Raw genomic sequence first — 18,022 nt, 5'->3', positions numbered from 1 at the left:
GTATGATTGACTGGGTAGGTCCGAAGTAGTCCAATTGATGGGTCAAATCGGTTGAATCTAAAAAAAAAGTATTAAGTAAGTTGTTTTTATTTCTTCTCATAATCTAGTAATTTCAACTTCAAAACACATGATCCAATGCCATAGGATGTAGACTACAAGATTTTATTAACTTTAAAAAAATAAAATAAAAAATCACCGTTGGATTTATATTTGAATTTGAAATTTAAGAATTTAGTGGTCATCCATTTTCAAAGCATGGATAATGTCCAACATATATATTTAAATATGATTTAAATATGAATTTTAGAGGGTTGTAGTATTATTTTTCTAACGTGATAGTCCATGTGGGACTATTCATTAAAACATTATTAAGTTTAACCATTTTCCATTAATTTATAAGAGCATATCTTAGGTCAAGGGGGTTTATCATTAATTTTTAAACACAAGGGACATTTCAAATATTCACCAAATTTTAGTAGTTGTTTACAATTATGATTGTAGACACCCAAATTTGAACGGACCCCCACTCGAAAGGGTCCAAAAATATCGATTTTTTAACAAAATTTGTCAATGGGCCTCAAAGGCCCAAAAATGGTAATTTAATCGAGCCAACGCCTTACAGCTATTTACCACGGACAAATCTATCAATGACGAATAGTTCGTGCCTACAATAAGAAAGTCAAGCCTAGAAATTTCTCACCAGGAGACCTTGTTTTGAAAAAGATTCTGCCAATCCAAGAAGACATCAAGGGAAAATTTTGACCAAATTATGAGGGACCATTCATCGTACAGAAGGTAATGATAGGAGGAGCTCTGATTCTTACAGAGATGGACAGACGAGTCTTCCTACAACTGATCAATGCCGATACTATCAATAAATACTACACCTGAGATCTGACCCTGAGATGACAAAATGCCATCTTTGTTATCCTGAACAAACTATCTAACCCGAATCAACCCTTTTGAGCCATCACGTTCATTTCTTAACCTAAGACTAGGGTAAGTCAACAATTAAAAAAAAAGTGACAAAAGAAAAGAAAATCAAAGAGAAACAGAAAAATCAAAAGCATCAAAATACTCATTGCCTGCATGAAGATAAACTGTGAACGGCTGAAAATACAAAAAAATCGAAAAAGTCAAAAATTCGGACACTTGATCCTGAATTCGACCCAAATCTCCAGTCTAAACAAGTTCGAGAGACGTTGGGAGGAGACATAGATCACCTTTTCGAAACAAAAATAGACGAATCTCATGTCTAGCCCACTTTAAATAAACTAAGACCTTAACCTTAACCTTTTTGTATCCTTTCATTACCATTAGCCCAAGCCAACGTTTCATCCCAACAAAAATCCATTCTGATCAGGAAATGTTCTAGGGCAACACAATGACAATAGCAGCACCAATAATCTTACGACTTGGTCCGGACCTCAAAGTATCGTTAGTCGTTGGAAGACTCGAGAGGAGAATCCAGGTCAGATATTTAAAAAAAAAAAGTACTCAAAGTGTAAAGTACCCGATCTTGCGGTTCAACTTAAGTTGCCGAACCACGAATAGTCATCAACAAACTCAAGAGAGGAATCTAGATCTATTACTCAAGAAAGAGTGCCACTACAATAGTAGAATCGCCGATCTCGCAGCTCAACTTAAATCACTAAGCAACAAAGACACAGGGACTCCAACCAAAAATTGTAATATAAAAATCCAAAAAATACAAGTATAGTTTGAAAAGACATAGTGAAAACCTTAAAAGCGCACTATGAGTAAAAATTCAGACTATGGCAAGATCAAATCCACTGGCACGATGAATATCTCAAAAAGAACGTCGATATGCAAAAATGTGAAAACCAGGTCTGGTGAAAACCATAACTCACGCCAGGAGCAATAAGAGTAAAAGAACAAAAAAAAAAACAAAAAAAAAAAAAAACTCCTGGCCTACAAGAGTATAAACTGTGAACTGCGAAATCTTTCCAAAAATCTTGAGGTCCAAACAGAAAACAGTCTTCCAACACCATGGCACGGGGGATGACTTTAAAGGAACTGAAAATATAATTGACGCTTGTATCCCTTGTGTTTGGCAAAAATACCAAGACCATCACAACCAAAGATTTTACAACCTCTGAATTTTATCATACTCATTTGATAACTACATTTCATAAAATTTCAAAAGAGAAACTACTATTTTGGCTAATGATGACAAATCTATGATGTATTCAACAAAATTTCGTATTTTCAAGAACAATAGATACACCTGAGGCCAAGTAAGTATAGAACTTATTTTCTTTACATTAATCTTTCAACATTTTGCATACATTTAGATAATGACAAGAAAATACAAAAAGTAGGAATACAACGCAGTCAGTCAAACATCATGGTAAGAAATGAAAAGGAGTCAAAGCGTTCCTCCAAAGCACAGATCCGAGCAACTTGGCTTGTCATCACTTTTTCAGCATCAGAAGCATCACAACTCACCAAATATGCTGCAAAGTTATCTCTCAACTCAATAACTTCGGCTCGAAGCCTAGTAACTTCACCACTATTACTAGACATAGACCGTGAGTGAAACGCATCCGTAAAAAGTCCGATCATAACCGGACTTACAAGCCGCGAGAGATTAGAACATCTCACTCAAAATCATGGGGGCCAACTGATGTCCTTCTCAAATTTGTTGAATCACATGAATAAATGAAAGGTTCATGATATCTTCGCCACCCGGAAACAAAAGTTGACTCATCACCATCAAAGTGAGGGAATTAAAATGAATCAACGGCTTCGAGGGATCTGTAAGACGTTCAGTCAAGAAAGATTGACATTGTCTTTAAAATCGATCCATTATCCAGAATCTTCAAAAAACTTACGGTTTATCTCCAAGAAGTCGGAAGCCTCACATCGATAACCATTGCACAAAGGAGGAATAACAACCACACCCGACATCTTGAGACCCAATAACACTTCAAGATCCTCAATGGTGGGAGTTATATTGTATTTCCCAAATCGAAAAAGGTTGAATTCGGGAACCAACACGTCAACATTGCCTCGATCAAACCTCGTCGCAACATGACCTTACGCAAGGAAAGCATGAACACCAGCTTGTTCAACCCATTAAACCTTCTCACAAAAAAAATGAAAAAATATAAAACAATACAAAATCAAATATCAAGAAAATACAAAAAATCAAAAAATATATATATACAAAAAAATTTTAAAAAAAATCAAAAAGAATTTCAAAAACCTTTCGAGTTGCACTCAACTCCGATTTGTCAAAACACGATCGAAGAAATATCAAAATTTCAAAACTCATCGAATTTTTGTCAAAATTCGAGATCTCACACGAGCTCCACACCATCGAGATCAAGGAATTAATGAGGTAAAACTTTGTTAGACCCCATGCTTGCGTAACCATTTTCTACAAAAGTCATCGATTCAATCGATAATTCAAAGTCGTGTTTTACAAAGTTTTCTGGCCCATACAAATAGGGATTTAGTCTATTCTTTACAATTCTTTGCACACAATTCCTGTAAAGAAGAGCAGTTGTTGTAGACACCCCATTTTTGCATCTGCCTAATTCGACAATTCGTCATCCGGTTACCGTGAATTCCTAATGATATCGCAAAGAACTCGAAGGCTTGTGAGTGTTGTCCCTGATTCCCTCCATTTTCACTCTTTTCATCTCCCCTACTTGTTACGACTCGACATAGAAATTTACGCACGCTTAGGATCGCCAAACGTCACACCCGATTTAGCAAGCAGTACGCGTAGGCTCGCTACACAGTTCGATAACCTAGAGATCTCGCCACGCTAGGAAAATACGACTTTGAAACATAGAAATAATCACGTTGAGACTAAAAGAAACCTCACGCCAGAATTCGTAAAAATTCACAAAAATTAATAAAATGACGAAAATACCCCTCATAAATTTTGGACCTCCAGAAGACCTCGAAAGTACCTCCATTGCACTTAGAATATGATTTTGAGTCTAACGGGACCAAAACCGACGAAAACAGAGAAATTCAAGAAAAATCATAAAAATGACCGAAATACCCCTCGACCTCCAAACTCAACTTAGAAATCTCGATCCTTAGGAAAATATAATAAAAATTAAAATCAAATAAAAAATTAAACAATTAAAACTTAAAATTAAAAATTAAAATCAAATGAAGAATGAAAAATTAAAATCAAATCAAAATTTAAACAATTAAACATCTAATTCAAAATTAAATAATTAAAACTTAAAATTAAACAAATAAAATTTAATTCAAAATAAAAAATTTTAAATCTAATTTAAACAATTAAAATCCAATTCAAAGATAAACAATCAAAATTTAACATCTAATTCAAAATCAAATAATTAAAACTTAAAATTAAACAATTAACCTCTAATTTGAAATTAAAACTTAAAATTAAACAATTAACCTCTAATTTGAAATTAAAACTTAAGATTAAAAAATTTAAAATCCAATTCAAAATTAAATAATCAAAATCAAATCGAAAATAAACCATTAAACCAATAAAATTAAAATTAAATTCAAATCAATAAAATTTAAAACAAAATTTTAATCAATGCTAGAATCGACCAATCACAACCCGAGGTTATCATGCTACGAGTAGTGGGGGATCACCTCCACCACCATTCTCTCAAAGGAAGGACGCGTAAAGAGAAAAAAAAGAAAGAAGAAAAAATTAGAAAGAAATAAAAAAAAAATGAAAAATAGAAAATTCTCTTCTATTTAAGAGAGGACGTCCTCTTCTCTTCGGGTGGTTGGCCAAGAGGACTGCTCAAGAGGCTGAAACGGCTTCATCTTCTTCCTCTCAACGTCCTTAGGCTGAACGGAGTGTGACCTTCTTCAACGCCTCTCTCTCTTGGCTGCTAAGAAGAGTGAAAATAGGCTCTCTCTAATCTGCCTGCTGCTGTAAAATCAACAAGGCCCCAGGCTCCATTACAACCTTCTCCAACGTCCAGACCTGCTGCTGTCCATTGTCTCTTCCCCCATTAAAATCTGCAACTCCCTCTACATTCATCTCTATCCCCAACGTCCTTGCAATTTCCTCACTGCACCTCGCCCTCCCAAAGTTCTCTCAATCTCTGAACGACCTTCTCTCCCATACGATCTCTCTCCACCCCCTTTCATACCCCTACAACACGTTCCGTCGCAGCCATTGCTACAACACATTCCACCACAGCCAAGCCTCTACGACTGAGAATTGCAGCCACGTTTTTGCTGCCCACATCTATCACGACAACCTCTCTCTGCCTTCATCTCTCCATACCCTCGTCTCTTGCGTCTCCACAGCAGCAAGTACTCACAGACCTTTGGTTTATACCTGAAGGAGGGAATCAACTCATCACTCCCAATTCAATCGGTAAGTTTATTTTTTTTTTTTTGTGTTTATTCTTGCATATCGAGTAGGATCCAATAGTTTTTTTTGTATTTTTATATTTTTTTATAGCAGTGGGTTTAGGAGTATGTTTTTTTATTTGAGGTAGTTTTTTTATTTTTATTTTTTGTCGATAGGATTAAGATATTTTTGTATGTAGTCTCTTCTATGTTTCATCCATTTTTTTGTTTCAATTATTTTATTATATTGGTAGTAAGAGGAAAATGTATCTATTTCTATTTTTTTTCTTATTTTTTTTATATATTGATAGGATTAGGAGTTTCTCTACATTTAGTTTTGCACATCATTAGGATTTAGAGAGTGATCTCCTTTTTATTTGTTTATTTTGAGTAGCTTTTATTTTGTTTTAGTAGGATTAGGGAAATTTGAGTAGTTTTTAGTTTTTTTTTATTTGTTTTATTTGTATTTTTATTTTTTATTGTTTTGCATTAATAGGATTAGGAAAATTTCTCATATAATTTTTTCTGTTTTTCTCCCTTATTTATCTATGCGTTAAGCCTGTCTATTTTTTTGCATATTGATAGGTTAGGAGAGAATTCTTGTGCCCCCCCCCCCCCCCCCCACTTGTGTAATTAGTTTTGTTATTTTCAATTTTTTTGTGTTTTTGCATGATTAGTAGGATTATAGGATTTTTTTTTTTTATCATGGTTATTTGGGTAGAGTTGGATTTGCATGATTTTTGATGATGTTTGAGTTCTTTGATTTATGATGATGTTTGAATGCATGTCCGTTTGATTATTTTGAGAATTGGTTGAATATGGGATTCTCTATTGTTATTTTGATTAATTTCCAATTTGAGGATTCATCATAAATTCATAATTCCTTGATTTGGAAACTCCTATTTGTAATCCCATTGGAAAATTCGTATTTGGAACTTTCTGATATAGAAATTGCACAATGGTCTATTTGAGGAAGGAATATATTTATAAATTCCTATTTTAGGAATTTTACTTCTCATCAATTTCTAATTTAGATGATTTTGCAATTTTGTATTTAGAAAGTTCATGAATTTAGAAGTTTCTAACTCAAAATTATGATCTTTGGAAATTTTCTATTTCGGGAATATTCCATTTTTTACGAAATTTCTAATTTGGGAATTCCGCATATATCTCATGAATTCTGATTTAGGAAATTTATGTTCCTAATTTGGAAATATTATCAGTCCCAATTTGACAGGTTTCTATTTGTATTCTTCCCATTCAGAACATTCTCATGATTTTTTATCTTGGACAGTTTGAGGAATACTTGCAGGTGGAGTTTCTTGATTAATTTCAGGTCATGGAGCTGATTAGGGCTTTTTCAAACCCTCCCATACTTTGTGGAATTCAAAGAAGAATCACGTGATAATTGGGATAAATTTTAGCCATGGGATTTGGTTGGAAAATCCAACATGAATTGATGATGATGATTGGACTATGACCTTGACTGTAATTTTTGTATGTTGACCGTAGGATGACTTTGGATCGTAGTAGAGACCGATCATATTGATTGGGCGAGTTCAGTGCCTAACACCTTCCGAAACCCGTAACCTGACCCCTTACCCATACCTTTGATCCGTGGATCGACCCATTATCCATTTGGAGTTATTTAGGGTTCTTAGACCTAAACTAGGTGGCGACTCCCTTCTTTTAAAGTCCCCCATTTTATAAATCGGACCCCTATCCACTATTGAGTGAAAACGGGTCGAAGCGATTTCAGCTGTAGACATCCCCATTTTAACGGGCCCCTATTTGAAAGGGCCCAAAAATACCAATTTTTCAACAAAATTTGCCAATGGACCTCAAAGGCCCAAATCATCGAAAAATGACATTTTGATCGAGCCAAGGCCCCTAAGACCTCCTATTGGTTTAGTGGACCCACCAAAAGGATTTAACCTACCCTACACCTTCCCAATCTTCACCGCTCCGCTCTCGAAATAAAAAATACATGAATTCTTGATAAAATCCACCAATGGGTCTAAAAGGCCCAACTTGCCAACACGTGACATTTTGATCGATCTAATAATTTTAAAAATCTTAAAAAATGAATAAAATTAAAAAATGAGAGTTGTGACACCTATCACTTCCTCTATCCTTACCGCTCCATCTCTAAAACTAAAAATACTTCAAGCCCATCTACGGCCTACCAACCTTCAACTCTCTAAAATCAATCCCTCACCTTACTCCATAACCTAAACCTAACTCCACATAACCTAAACCCCAAAATATCTCCAACACACCCAATCTTACCCTAAAACAAACCTTACCCAATCTCAAAATACTTACAACTTTCCTAAAACCCAAGCCCAATACTCTTAAGCCCAAATCTATATCCAATTTATATCCAACCCACAATCCTAACCCATAAATCACTACCCATATCAACCAATCAGCCTTGTATCATCACAAGGTGACACATGTCTTCATCCCCTCACACCTCCCTCATTTAATCACCTACTCCCATCACATTTCTTTAAACAATTTATCTAACCTATCACTTCTCTCTAAAAATCACCTCAACCTATACCCTTCCCTAACTTACCCACCTTACCCTTCTCTAACACAATCAACCACTTACATCACAACCCATATCCTCTACACCATAACCTATAACCTTTCCCTAATCACTCCACCAACTCACATCACAACCCACACCTCCCCTCATCATTTTTTACAAAAACCCATTATTTTAAATCTAACCAACACTCCTCCTCTTCAATCAAATACCTACCATCACCAATCAATTCATCTAATCAACCCATCTCTCTTTCTTTTTGTCACATATCATCATCCCCTCAATTCTCTCAAAATCCAACCAACCAACCTTTTACACAACCCATTACTCTAATCTAAAACACCCTACCTCCTCAATCAACCTAACACTCAATCAAATACCTAACCCCTTACACCACCATTCTCCATTACTCATCTCATCTCACCAAATACTTCACCCAAATGACTTGGGTAAGATCAAAATCATTTGCATCAAAATACAACTCATTTCTCTCATTACATAACTACCTTCATTTTCATTTAAAATTTTATATCCTTCACCTCTAAAACCCATGTCATTATCTATTCTCCCAACCCTTTATCCCATTATACCCTAAAATATACTCTCAACACCTATAAATACCCCCTATCCACTTCTAAAAATGATTATCAAGTTTTATCAATTCTCTCTCCCAAGTTTAACAACAAAAAAACGACTACATTCATCTCAATTATCTCATTACCTCTTTCCTACTCTTTCAATTGCACAAAATAAAAAAAAGGACATTTCCTAAATCATTAAGAACCTTATAAGACATTGAAGAAAAGAAAGATTAAAGCTTCAAGGTGGGTTAAGGCAAATTCCCCCCCCCCCCTCTTCTTCTCTACCCTCTTCTATTATGCCTATCCTCTATTTAATTTTGTTTTAAAAGGCCTCTAAGATGTAATACTTCCCTCCCTTTTCTCCTATAGATTGGGCTTTGGTCTGGTCGAAAGTATAAGGGTTGTAACCCTTTTCAAAAATAAAATCGATTTTAATCCTAAAAATCTATTTTGAGGCAAGTTGGAATTCGGATTCTTCTCAACTCATGAGAATGGATCCGAAACCTTAGCCAACATTTTTTTAATATCAACTACGTCTAAGGCTAATGTCCTTTAGGATCATCTCTTTCAATGAGATGATCCTTACAAACTACAGCAAAAAACAAATCCCTACTTATGGTACAAACGCACAACACGTGGTACTTTATTTTTCGTACTTTTTAATCAAAATAACCGAGTTGTGTTGAGATTACCGTTACTTGACGGGGAGAGAAGGGTGCCTAACACTTTCCCTTTTCTCCAATCGAGCCGCTTACCCCTATCTCAAGGTTTGATTAGTTCCTATCCATCGTGAGTCGTTAAATGCCAAAATGTCACTTTTTAAAAAATATACATCGGGTGACCATTCACACCCATTTACTATATGAATAGTGACGACTCTAATCCTTAGTAGATGTGGCCATCATAATTGAGAACCACGCATCTACAATTGACGACTCCATTGTGAATTTATGGCTCATCCCTCGTGACAACTTGGTCATTTAAAAAAAAAATTATTTTTTTGTTTACTAACATGGTTATTTGATTGTTTGCTTATGTGTTCTTTTTTTATTATCATCCAAGCTTCAAGTTGTAATATTTATTTACATTTTGTGTTTTACCTTAAAATACTTGTAAGAGGGTCGATGAAAAAAATGGAAACATCACACGTGCACTTGCAAGTATAGCCCCATGCACGACCACCCCACCCTCAATATATTTAGCCCCGATGCCTAGTAGTTCTACGGCTTGAGATCGTTATTTCAAATGTCAGGGATGAACACATCAAATCCGATCACCAACCAATGACATGTGTACTTCGGTATGTATCAAGGTTTAAAGATCGGGTAGCCATGAAACCACCTATTAGACTCATGCATGTGCCTGATTAGACAATGCTAGGATACAAGTTTTCAATTTTATATCGACCCCCGAAGCAACGTTGTATATGTTTGTTGTAGTCGAGCCTCGAAGCCCAAGTTGTAAGCCCAAAATGGCATGTTTAGACCGTAGGTTGTTTCCGCTTTCTTTTTACTTACCTTAGGTAAAAGGGGAGGAATGCATGTTGCATCATGTTAAAAAAAAATAGTGAGTAAGTAACTAAATCAGAAACTAAGTGAGGCACATCGAAAGCAAAAACAATAAACCAGTTTCTGTGAATTGTAGGAACTGGATTTCTTTTTGATCCATGTCCTTAACATGGATGGACAAAAATGTGCCTCATCCGTGTTAGGATCACGGTTGATATAGAACATGCCTCATCCGTGTTGGGAGCACGATTCAAATGGTGAATGTCTCATCCATGCCCAAAATACGGATAGCACAAAAGATAGTTTCATTCGTGTCCTGAACACGGACCAGTATGAATCTTCACAACAGACCAAATCCCGCTTGTTGTTTACACTTCAATGTCACTTTTCAAAAAACACAAAAAAAAAAAAATAAAAAGACCAAAACAAACAAAAAAATGTGCCCCCAACTTTTGGAAAATTGGGTAAAATAGGTGTTCTAAACAAGGATTTCAAAAAAAACAAAAAAACAAAACCTGGTAGACCCACCTATATCCCTTTCAATCCGGGTCCACGACCCGTATCCATCTAAACAAAGTCCACGACCTATATCCATTTCAGACAGGGTCCACGACCCATATCCATTTCAAATAGGGTCCACAACCCATATCTAATTTCGAACCAAGTCCATGATCCATCTGTGATCCAACGAAGTTGACAACCGATCAATCAATGCAAATGAGCTCAATCTTTATCCAATAAAGTGTATTTAAAAAAAAACAGATCTAAAATCACCAATTGTAGTCATTGATCAAAGTTGGTGCCTAAAAATGATCTTGTCTTGTTGATACGATGGGGATAGACTATGTTTGTTCAAGAAAATGAGGTGATTTAAGAGTGCCCTTACGAAAACATCGTGATCCACCTCTTCCTTGGGGATCTAACTGGCCAATCTTGATTTCATATAACTAAATTGAAAGCTAAAAAAAAATGTGTACTCTTCCAACCTGATTTGCTCGCAAAATTTTGATTTTTCAAAATATTTTACCTACTCTATGTCGATGCCAGCTTCGTGTTGATGAAAATACTTTTTCAAAATATTTTACTGACTCCATCTTGATGCCAGCTTCGTGCTGATGTAATTATTTTTTAAAAATATTTTACCGACTCCGTGTCGATGCCAGCTTCGTGTTGATGAAAATATTTTTTCAAAATATTTTATCGACTTCGCATCGATACCAGCTCTGCACTGATGCCAACTCCGTGTTAATGCAAGTTCCGTGCTGATGTAATTCTTTTTTCAAAATATTTTTATCAACTCCAGGTCGATGCCAGTTCCGTACTTATGAAATTCTCATTTTCAAAATATTCTACCGACTCCGTATCGATGCCAACTCCGTATTGATGCCAGCACCGTACTGATGTAATTCTTTTTTTTTAATATTTTACCGACTCTGCGTCGATGCCAGCTTCGCATTAATGCCAGTTCCGTGTTGATGCCAGCTCCGTATTGATGCCAACTTCGTGTTGATGCCAGCTTCATGCTTATGTAATTCTTTTTTCAAAATATTTTTATCAACTCCAAATCGATTTTAGCTCCATGTTGATGAAATTTTCTTTTTCAAAATATTTTACCGACTCCGTGTCAATGCCAGCTCCGTATTGATGAGATTACTTTTTCAAAATGTTTCACCGACTCTGTGTCAATGCCAGCTCCGTGTTGATGCCAACTTAGTGTTGATGCCAACTTCGTGTTGATGCCAGTTCCTTACTGATGTAATTCTTTTTTCAAAATATTTTACCGACTCCGCATCGATGCCAGCTCCACATTGATGCTAGCTCCGTGCTGATGCCAACTCCGTTTTGATGCTAACTTCGTGTTGATACCAGCTCCGTGCTGATGAAATTATTTTTTCAAAATATTTTTACCGACTCTGTGTCGATGCCAGCTTCGTGCTGATGAAATTGCTTTTTCAAAATATTTTACCGACTCCGTGTCGATGCCAGCTCCATACTGATGAAATTACTTTTTTTAAAATATTTTATCGACTCCGTGTCGATGCCAGCTCCATGCTGATATAATTATTTTTTCAAAATGTTTTACTGACTTCGTGTCGACGCCAGCTCCGTGCTGATAAGATTACTTTTTCAAAATGTTTAATCGACTCCGTGTTGATGCCAGTTCCACACTGATGTAATTCTTTTTTCAAAATATTTAACCTACTCCGCGTCGATGCCAGCTCCACGCTGATGCCAATTCCTTGTTGATGCCAGCTTCGTGCTGATGCCAACTTCGTGCTATTGCCAACTCCGTGTTGATGTCAGCTCTGTGCTGATATAATTCTTTTTTTAAAATTTTTTTACCAACTCTGAGTCGATGCCAGCTCCGTGCTGATGAAATTTCCTTTTTCAAAATATTCTACCGACGCCATGTCGATGTCAGCCCCGTGCTGATGTAATTCGTTTTTCAAAATATTTCACCAATTCCGCGTTGATACCGGCTCTACGCCGAGAAACTACTTTTTCTTTAAAGCTCATAATAAATAACTTTACCCAACCTAATAAAACATCATGCATTTTCTTCTTGTAAATAAAGATAGTAATGCTTGGTCTTCTATACCTACAGATGGCCAAATGAAAGAAATATAAGTAGCCAGAAGTACCTCCGTATTTTCTCTGATATTCCATCGTTACCATGAGTTCTTCCGAACCAGCACAGCCTACAGCGGTCGAAACGTCAGATATTGATGCAAGAATAATAGTACTATTGAAAATGATTGAGAGGCAAGAAAAGATGTTGAGTGCCGTATTTGCCAACACTAGCTTTATACAAGCCCAGACAGTGCAGCACCATGCGTCAGGGACCACAGACCACCTTGCCACCCATAGTGCCAGAATACCAAGGGCCTTCACTCTATATTCCGTAGAATCGACCACCCCCGGTGGTCATTCCTGATGACGAATGCGAATACAAGGCCAAAAATGCGACGGATGAAAAATTGGCTTAACAAATCGAATCTCTACAAGAAGAAATGAGGAGAATGAAAGACCTCAACACCAAGAGCGGAACTCGATTTAAGGACCTCTACTTTTATCATAATGCACAGTTGTCGGCTAAGTTCAAGTGTCTGGAATTTGAAAAATACAACAGGGTGGAGTGTCCTCTGTCACATCTAAAATTATATTGTGAATCTATGTGCCAATACGATGAAGATAACAGGTTATCGATACAACTATTCTAAAGAAAATTAACGGGGTCGGCCCTCAAGTGGTTCTCCGGATTAGATCACATACTCATTAAGAACTGGCAAGACCTGACTGAAATGTTTTGGCACAATTATCGGTTCAACACAGATATAGGTCTGGACCGGAATGACATGGCCAAGATGACATGAAAACAGAGGAAAATGGTAAAGGAGTATGCCTAGAGATGGTAGGAGTCTACTTCACAAGTGAGGTCCGCAATGACTGAATAAGATATGAACACCATGTTTATCTCAACACTAGGGCACGCCTTTTATACCCATCTAGTGGGGCACACTACGGACACATTTTAAATCTGGTACAGGTAGCAGATCAGGTCGAAGACGGGATCCGAACCAGTCTGATATTTGACTTTACAAGCTTAAGGGCAGCAGCAAGGATCCCCTCTTAAAGAACACCAGTATCGATAACGAAGAAGAGAGAAGAAACACAAGTTAACAATGTATAACCAAATCGACCCCTCTTCATCCTGGCATCAGCATCAAGATCACAGGGTCCGTCAACTTCTTGGGCTCTGGCACCTCCACAGGTCTGGACCCCCGTACCTCAGAACTCATTTTGAGTAAACCCTCCACCAGTCACACAACAGGCACCACAGTACGGGCAGGGTCAACAAGTACGACCTAATAGGGTTAACCGGGTATTCATAAGGTTGTCAATGGTATTATAAGAATTACTTCCAATCTTGCTCAGGGGAGAATATCTTGTTAAAAGGCTACCAAATCCAAAAGCTGAGAAAGGACTAGGGTACAATCCTAGCTTGTTCTGTGAGTTTCACATGGGTACTCCAAGGTACTCTACAGATCAGTGCTGGCAACTCAAGCATCATGTACAAAATTTGATAGACAAGAGGCTCTCATACTGGACGGACCTGCAAACCCCCCTAATAACAGAACATCAACCAAAACCCCCTACCTACTCACAATGGAGGGGGAAGTGGGCACAGGGTAAATGTCATTCTTGGGGAACTCGATTTTAATCCCTTTGCTTTGATAGCTCCTATTGTATTGACAATTAGGGTCTACTTAACAAATGAACTAGAAGCATCAACAATTAACACTGTCAACCCATACACGACAAACCCACATCGAAATACACGATCGCCACTCAGAATGGCTGACCTCACCATCCACCCCACTCCTCAAATTCCCAATACTACTATCCGATCGCCTCTCATCATACCCTACACATCGTCAAATTCTCAGTATACGGCTCGACCCCCCTTCATATACCTTATACTTCATCTTCACGACCACCTCTCATTATTCCTTACACTCCATCATCCCTTCAAGTAGCTCCTCCCATCACCACGACATCAAAATTGCAACCACCACCTCTCATCCTCAACGTGAAGCCCGATCCATCCCCAATAACTATACGCTCACCAAAACCATTCTCATATAGCTCTAACCAAGCAGTTCCCTAGAGCTACGAGAGCACCGTCACTACGACCGCAGGGGTCGAAACAATGAAAAAGGCAATGGTGGCCGACATTGGCCATATGACAAAAGTAGGGAGGTATCAGAGGGTACCGGTAAAAGGGATAAGCATCAGGGAGGAGGCAAAAAAAATAGCAAAGGGGACAAAAGACAATGAGAAAATAAAGGAAAAGGGGAAAGGCAAGATGAATGAGGACGACAAGGAAAAGAAAAGGTGAAAGAGACAGATAAGGAGGCTGTAAACTTAATTAAGCTCATTCGTAAGAGTGAACATAATATAATGGACCAATTGAACAAGCAGCCAGCTCAGATCAGCATTATGGGTCTATTGAGAATTCTGGGAAAATTGCATGTACCTACAACTACCTCGTCAGTACAGCTAGAACAAACAGTCAGACAGATCATAGCCCCTAATCCCATCATCTTCACAGAGAGTGGGTTTGTGCCAGAGGGGCAGAGTCATGTCGAGCCACTGAATATTATGGTCATGTGCAAAGGCATGATGGTTGCTAGGATATTAATCGATAATGGCTCAACTCTCAACGGTTGTCCTCTCGAAACATTCTGCAAGCTCAACGCCGACTGGTCACGTGTCAAACCCAACAACAAGGTCTTCCTAGGTTTCGATAATTCAAGAAGGGATTCTCTGGGAGAAGTGGATCTACCTCTCATAATAGGCCCTTGTACGTTCGAAGTAACGTTCGAGGTCATGGAGATACCAATGACATTCAACTTGTTACTGGGCAAGCCATGGATCCATATTGTCGGGGTAGTACCTTCCTTTTTGTACCAAAGAGTCAAATTTATCATAGGACAAAAGATTGTATTTGTACTAATAGAAAATCTGATTTCGACTGGGAGAGCTCCGGACGTTCCCTTTATCGACATAGAGATGACGAAGGACAAGACGCTGTACCATTCCTATCAATTTGCTGTTGTTAATCATGTTGAAAAGGGGAAATAAGAGGCAAAGGTAGAATTATCAAGGGCCAATCTAATGATCGGACAGGTTTTGAAGAAAGCAGGTTACCGACCCAGACAAGGGTTGAGACTGGGAAGAAAATGGAAAGATACGCCAATTAAAGCAAAAAAGTACACTCCTTACTTCGATTTGGGGTTCAGGCCCACGAAAAAGGATATATCAGATATGAACGACAAAAAGAGGGAACTTCGATTAGCGAGAAAGCAAAATCATGAGCTTAATATCTGAAATCTAGGCAAAGTTCCTCATATCAGTGTCAGCTTCCCAAAATCTCAAGCCAGACCCGATAGTTTATCAGAACAACCACCAACAAAACCAGCCAGAAAGTCGAGAACAATAAGTTTCAAACCCAAGCACGTTCAAGAAAACTCCGTTGTTGAGTCCAACCCTCTTTCATGGAAGGAGTTGATGTTTTATTCGATAGGGATTCCAACGAAAGTCAATCAGAAACTACCCGAGAGCCTGCAAAAGTGAAAATCACCACGAGCCAAGAGAAAGAATCACCTTTCCCCACTGGCATCGACTAGACATCAATCATCATCCCGCCAAGTTTGGGGGGAACTATGCCCAACTCTAACAGAAATCAACCAGAGATCATGGTTATCTCCAAACCATCAAAAAAATCATTTTCTCATCTCATTCGCTCCCTCAGAGAAGGGGAAGTCTTGTACAATTGAGAGGAATTCTCTTGACCCTTGAGGCTATGGAGGCCTCCAAAAAAATGTCATTAGACGAATCTAGTTTGCCTAAGGACCATAACGAGTCCTCGTCCTCGGGGAAAAATTGTTTTGAGGGTTCCCTATCTTTACTAATGAATTTGCATGATTGTTCTTCTTATTTCAGATATCCAGAAAACAACAAAAAAACAAATATTCCTCAAAAATCAAAAACATCTCAAAAATCAAAAAACTTTTAAAATTACAAAAAAAATATATATTTTTCAAAAATCAAAAAAAGAGTTTTTAAGGGATTTGTCTCTATCAAATGAGTACCCAGATAAGACGAAATTTGAAAGTGACGAGTATAATTTTGATCTTGAAGTCGACTTGACCTCATGGGGATCGAAGAAGAGTTTGAGGATGAAATGGAGTACTTACCCAAAGAAATCAAAGACTTGATAGAACGTCACGAGAAAGATATTCAGTCAAACATCAAGGATACAGATTCAATCAATCTTGGTATCGAAGAGGACCCACGAATCGTCAAGATCGGAGTCTTATTAACATCACAGCAAAAGGAAGAAGTGATCAAACTCTTGTAAAATTATCAAGACATCTTTACATGGTCATACAGAGATATGCCTGGGTTAAACACTAATCTTGTTGTCCACAAACTATCAATTGCTCCCAGAAGCAAATCGATCAAGTAGAAACTGAAAAGATTGAAGCTAGAATAGACACTCAAGGTCAAAGATGAGGTCATGAAGTAGTTCGAAGTAGGATTCCTCGTAGTTTCTACATACCCCGAATGGCAAGCTAATGTTGTCCCAATACCTAAGAAAGATGGAAAGGTGCGCATGTGTGTTGACTACCGAGACTTGAACAAGGCCAGTCTTAAAAATGACTTTCTTCTTCCACACATCGACACTTTAGCCGATAGTACAGCAGGGCATGACATGTTCTCGTTCATGGACGGCTTCTCAGGCTATAACCAGATAAAAATGGAAGAAGAAAACCAGGAAAAGACCGTATTCATCATACCATGGGGCACCTTCTACTACAAAGTTATGCCATTCGAGCTGAAGAACGGAAAGACGACTTACCAACGGGCAATGACAACAATATTCCATGACATGATTCATAAGGAAATTGAGGTCTATGTAGATGACATGATCGCTAAATCCGGCATTTAAGAAGACTATCTGATAAATGTCAAAAAGTTGTTCGACAAGCTAAAGAAGTACAATTTAAGGCTCAACCCAACAAAATGTGTATTCGGAACAACATCGGACAAGCTACTAGGTTTCATCGTCAGTAGAAGAGGTATCGAGATAGATCCGACAAAAACCAAGTATATCCTTGAGATAAAGGTACCCGTTTCAGATAAAGATGTTCGGGCATTTCTGGGAAGGATACAGTACATCAGTCGATTCATTGCTCAACTCATGCCTATCTGTGAGCTAGTCTTCAAGCTACTTAGAAAAGATACGCCAAAGAAGTGGAACAAAGATTATCAGAAAGCATTCGATAAGATCAAGTAATACCTGCTCAATCCACCAATCTTGGTCTCTCTTACTCCAAGGCGACCTTTGTTGATGTACATCTTAGTACAAGAAACGTCAATGGGGTGTGTGTTAGGGTAACATGATGAATCAGGACTGAAGGAACATGCATCTACTAATTCAGTACCGAGTACGAAGTAAAATATTCAACGCTTGAGAA

This window comes from Akebia trifoliata, chromosome 13 (assembly GCF_017979445.1).
Source record: "Akebia trifoliata isolate Shusen 1 chromosome 13, ASM1797944v1, whole genome shotgun sequence".
NCBI classification, from domain to species: Eukaryota; Viridiplantae; Streptophyta; class Magnoliopsida; order Ranunculales; family Lardizabalaceae; genus Akebia; species Akebia trifoliata.
The sequence above is the reverse complement of the archived record's forward strand: the minus strand, read 5'-3'. Positions refer to the sequence as shown.